Source organism: Mandrillus leucophaeus, unplaced genomic scaffold (assembly GCF_000951045.1).
Source record: "Mandrillus leucophaeus isolate KB7577 unplaced genomic scaffold, Mleu.le_1.0 Scaffold239, whole genome shotgun sequence".
NCBI lineage: Eukaryota > Metazoa > Chordata > Mammalia > Primates > Cercopithecidae > Mandrillus > Mandrillus leucophaeus.
This window is the reverse complement of record NW_012102465.1, coordinates 3,193,417-3,199,619: the sequence shown is the minus strand read 5'-3', so window position 1 is coordinate 3,199,619 and position 6,203 is coordinate 3,193,417. Positions and strand designations below refer to the sequence as shown.

Below are 6,203 nucleotides of genomic sequence, written 5' to 3'. Positions count from 1 at the left end.
AGAGAGAGAGAGAAATACAGCTGTGTCTTTAGTAACTTATAATTACTGAGATTGAGTCAACCGACTTCCTCCAATAAACCCTGCCACTTTTTTACGTGTATTTCAAAGATATTTTTATCAGAAAGTATTACACACACTTTATCATGTGACTGTCATTGTATTTCTTTATGAATACTGTATATTCATTAAGGAAAAACTAAAACAAAACAAAAAACACCATTCTACAAATGCATGCTTTACATTTCCCATATTGACAATTTTCATTTGATCCACTTACCAATCCATACCAATAAGAATTTAACTCCAAATTTATGACTCCTTCTATTTCCCAGAAAGGTAATATTAATTAGCACTGACTCTCAGTTTTTAGCAAAACATGAAATTTACACTACTTGTGTTTTTTTTTAAGCATTTAAAATGTATATATTAGGATGTGGCATTTTCATTGTCAATTTCCTCCAGTCATTAGAGAGTTTGCACATACAATCTATGTCACTAAATAATACATAATCTTTGTGATATGTTCCATGGTAAAGACGAATCATAATTTCTTTAATCCAAAATAAGTATAGAAAGTTTCTGAGGATCTATTCCATTACCAGTTTTGTTGAATTAAATATTTTAAAAAATACATTATGAAGAGATATATTTTACATAAAATACAAAGAGCACTGTAACTGGAGATTTTGAATAAAGCCTTATGATGGTGATGAATAAAGCCTTATGATTGTGATGAATAAAGATGTTTTGATAAAGATTCTACTATAGCTTATTCTAGATATTGTAAAATTTAGGAATGTGGAGAACCTTTTCAGAAAAGTTTCGATTCTGTCTTTAAGTCAGTATTTTATTTACAAAGCTATTAGAGAGAAGTGACTGAGAATATAGCAATTACTTTTACAAGATATGTATAGCCATTAATTATTTCCATTGTGCCCAATATCACTTTCTTATAAAATTATTACCACTGCCCTCTGAGATGATTATTTACTTGTGTGTATGCGTGCATATATCCCAGTACAAATGGTAAATAACATAACATGTCAAAACATTATTTCTAATCATTTTAGGTTAAATTAAAGTACAATCTGTCTTCATTGGAATACATCATAAAGAAAATATCAACATGAGAATGCAGTGACATGGAACATACATACGGCCATTTACCTAAGTAATGAATTTAGACATGATTTATGGACTAATTTAATGTTTTCAAATGATCATTATTTTCTTGTCACATGAAAAGCCATTCAGTCAATTAATCTACTATTTTTAAATAATAATCATAGGCCATATTCTAACATTTAAATTGGAAAATGGTTAAAATTAAATAATAAATTACTTGTATTTTTATAAGCTCTTTACTCTACATGCTTTTTTTAAAATTATCCATTTATATAATAAATATAAAATGTTAAAATTTTCTACTTCACAATATTGAAAATAATTAAGGTTAACAAATACTAGCAAATGTAATTACATAATAATATCTTCATATATTTGAATGCTCTATTTTTCAACATTCTAGGGATATTTATGTGAGATTTACTAATATGAGAAATGCCAATTTAATTATATTTTAATAAACTCTAATAACTACATATTTTATTTGTTAAAAACCATGGAAATATGACTTGAAGTTGCAATAAATGTTGTGCTGTCTATTAGGCATCTGTTTTAAACATAAAAGTATGCTATAATATATGTGACTTTCCCCATTATCTATCAGTTAATATTATGGCATTAAAATGGAGCGATTAGATTAAAGTAACTCATCATACTATTTCAATCATTTAACATTTTCATGATAACTATGATAGGACTTAATTGGGAGAATTAAAATTTTCTTTTTAACACTGCATTTAAGGACAGTTATTGGAAAATTACATGTTTCTTTGAAAAGCTAACGAAGTTTCTATGTGAGAAGGAAAGCTAAGGTATTATGGATCATACATGGAAGAAATAAAAAATACTAAATACTTTTGATAAGGCTAGCAGATAGTCTTTTTAATTTGGGATTCCTTTGAGAGCACTTCATTTTCAGTTACACTATGGAAATAGACAAGAAACCACCATTGTCTTGGAAACCCAAAATGTTTGTTCCCCTACTAGTAGCCACCAGTGTATCAGATACTGAAAGGTTTAATAGAGAAATATGTTATTGACTGTACACAAAGTTATATGAAATCATCGATAAAGTCAGAGTGAGGGAATACATTTTGTTTGAACTAGGTGTGTATCCTATACAAAAAACTCTAAAGGAAGTAAAATAAATATCAATAGACAAACATCAATGAGTATTTTATAGTGAAAATAACAATAAAATTAACTTCCTTGATAGATTCTCATTTTGCAATGTTCTAGTTCTACTTACTTCTAAGTAGAAGTTCTACTTACACATCACAGACAAGATTAGAATAATCGCATAATGTTTTTAAGCCAATATTCACTAGGTTTAGAAATTAGCATTTTGCTGTATTTTATAGCTGTTAATGTGTCCCAGGTATTGAATTAATAATGCCTAGTTTAAAAGGATGTTTACAGTTTACTTTGTAATTATTATTTATTTCGTTAGGGGACCCATATAACTCTGAGATTTCAGTACAATTTTGATGGAATACAAGAATGATAGAAATAGTTTATTCTTATATGGTTTGTAGTTAGATGACAAGAATGTAAAATAAAAAATTTATAAGCTATTGAATTTCTAAAAGCGAGAATATTGGCAAGCATAATATTAGTCATGTTCATAAGTGTATACATTAATTTATATTCAAAAGATTCCAATACTATTTTGTAAATGATAAAAATTTAAGAAAATTAAATAATATAATTTTTATCATTAGATCAACAAAAATATACATAAAACAGAAGCATATTCATAAACTATGTACTGATGGGCATATTTGGAAACTATTATGAAGATAAAATTGTTTGTAAATGTTAATTGGACAATTATATGCAGAACCATAATCAATTATTTTTATTAGTCTTTGGGAACAAAAAATAATAGACTTCATTTACACACAAAAGTATCACTGATTTTGTGGAGAATTTGAAATATGCTCGTGAATGTGACAAAAATGTAGTTTTAGAGGCAGCATACGAGATGGCATGCTGTTAAACATAATAGTTATATTAACAGTTGCCAGATAATTTCAGCAAGTGAGGTTGGAGGTAATATTATTAGGTTGACACAAAAGTAATTGAGGATTTGCCATTATTTTTTTAAAGGTGAAAACCTCAATTACTTTTGCCCCAACCTAATAAAAATGAACTAATATGTTAACAATGTGAAAACAGAGGAGGAAAAGAAGGTAGAGTGGTGGGAAAGTAGGGAGAAGAAAAATGAAAAAAAAATTTTTGGCTAAATTTTTATAACCTATCAACCAACCAACCAAGCAAACTGTTCCAGCAGACATTTTGTTTTAGAGTATCATTTTAAATTCCTTCTAAACACATTATCTTTGTGACGTTCCAATGTTAAATCATTGCAACCATGACACACCTTCACTCTAGCTATTTTATATGCACATGGGAAGATATAAAATTTTACTATTTATACTATGAAATATAGTTCTAAACATTATAACATCTATACTCTCATAGGTGAAACATTTTTATCTTCAGATAACTTCTTACCTGACCTTAAAGTATATATATCTGATTCCTATTTTACATGCCCACTTGGATGTCTAACCCACATCTCAGACATATGTCCATAACCTGAATTTGGAGATTAGAAATTGAGGAGCGGAGAGAAGCTATTATTCCTCCTTTCTCTCTTTCTTTCTCTTCATTTGCTTCTGGCAGCAACTGTGGAAGTGACTGTATTGCTTTGAGGATCCCTGCTTTGGTGGCAGCAGCCCTCTCTTAGTGGTTCTAGCAGTGATCATATGATTCCCCATCTATAGGGTGAGCACCTGCTGATGGTCCTCCCCCATTCCCGTATCCACTAAGTGCCACAGTAGTGCATGGTACATGGCACCCTCATTAGCACAGCAGTCAGTTTATTTTGTATTCTGGAAAGCCCAACCCTTCGGTCTCACTCTCTAACCATATTTTCTTTATTTGGTAAATAACTCCTGAATCATTTCTTTTCCTTTGCCCATTTTCATCACTTCAATTCTTTTATAACAAGTTCCCTTTATTAAATTATTTATATTTGTTTGCCTAATCATAGCCTGAAACAGAAATTAAGGAAGGTGGCTATTTATGGGTAGAAAATAATTTTCTCATTTTTCTCATCAAAGATATAGGAAGAAAAATACATGTAAGAAATAAAATCAATAGATAAATACTTTACCCTCAGTTACAGTTAACTGAGTATTACCTTACTGATAATAAAATCAGATCATGGTTTAAGTGTTTTTCTCTTGAGTAAAAAAATGTATTTCCATAAATGATATTCTATCTCCATTGAAACTGGATTCATAGCTAGGTAGTCTTAAATGAATTCTAAATACTGTTTTATATCAGAACTCACTGTACTCTCTGAGCCATTAGATATCTATGGCTTCTTGCTATCATGTATTACATTAAGAATTATATTGCCACATGTATATGAGTCACTTAATTTAATTTTAGCTAATAAGGAATATCAAACTATCTTGAAAAGGAAATTCGAGGATGTTTTTAAAATTAAATTATTTATGTCAATGAAATAATTGTTTGTCTGTTTTTATATTAAATCAGCATAATTACTTTAACTAATGAAATAATGTTAAATGCTACCAGTTATTATATAATGAATCAAACATTCAACATACATTATCTCATTACCTCCCATAACATATATGTCTATACATGACTTTATTTATATTATTCCATTTTAAAAATCAAGAAACCAAAGGCCTATGAGAATATAAATTTCTCATTAAAGGCCACATTGTTAGCAAATGATAAAGTCGGAAATTAGACCATTTTCTTTTTGCTGTTCTGCGAGGACTCTCAATTAGTTTTGCTAAATTTTTAATGAGTGTATCCAAATTATTCTGATGTAAGAAGTTAATGTGAATGCTTAAAATTAATCCATGGATCTGGCAATTAGGAAAATCACCTTGTTCTGAGTAGCTTCAGTGAGGTGACAAATCTAAGTCATTGATGATTAACAGAAATAGGAAAAGAGGAAATATAGTAGCCCATATTGAATATCATTTTAAGATGTTTGACTGTGAAAAAAATATAAATTATAGTGTGACTGACATCCACCTTAATAAAGGATAATCCTAATTACAGACTTGTGGAAGGAGAAAATGAGGAACTGAATCATAACATCATAAATAGTAATGCAGAGTCATAGCAGCCAAGATTTCAAGAGTATCTCACTAATGATTATGTAAAACATTGTGTGTGTGTCATGTACTGAGTTAATGTTTTACACATTTAATCCACAAAACACTGTAAAAATAGCAGTGTTTATATCCTTATTTTCCATACAGTTTATTTTTATTTTCCTTTTATTTTTAATGGGTACAAAGCTGGTGCATATATTTATGGGGTACATGATTTATTTTGAAACAGGCATATAATAAGTCATAATCACATCACGGTAAATGGGACATTCATCACCCCAAGCATTTATCGTTTATTTCGGTTACAAACATTACAATTATATTCTTTTAGTTATTTTAAAATGCATAATAAATTATCATTGACTGTAATCACCCTGTTATGTAGAAAGGTTAAGTGGTTTGCTCACTCCTATTTGTTTAGTGGAAGAACTATAATTCAAAAGAGGCTTTTATCTGACTCCAAAATTCATATTGTTTCTACTAATTTAACACTGTTGCCACCACAATTTACATATAATATGAAGGTGAAGAAAAGAGAGACATTTAGACTTAAGTATTAGAAGAACAAAATGTCTTCCCGTCAAAGAACATTAACACAGAAATAATACTGTTTTAAAATATTAACTATCTAAAGGTAGAGCAGAAAGAATGATATAAAATAAAGTTTAAAATTTACCAATAGGTCAATTTAGTGGATTGAAAAATATGTGAGTTTAAAATAGAATAGTAGAAAACTAGGGCCAGCGTGGTAGCTCATGCCTCTAATCCTCGCACTTTGCGAGGCCCAGGTGGGAGAATTATCTAAGCTTGGAGTTCAAGACCAGCCTAGGCAACATGGTGAAACCCATCTCTACTAAAATACAAAAAATTAGCTGGTCGAGGTGGCACGTGCCTGTAGTCCCAGCTACT

General features: G+C 29.6%; 1 protein-coding gene across 3 annotated transcripts in view; it reads right to left on the bottom strand.

Annotated features, from left to right (window-relative positions):
* The window catches only part of CSMD3 (CUB and Sushi multiple domains 3), a 1,277,440-nt gene that overhangs the window by 1,100,033 nt on the left and 171,204 nt on the right, over window positions 1-6,203 (bottom strand). The gene's annotated exons all lie outside the window — the stretch shown is intronic.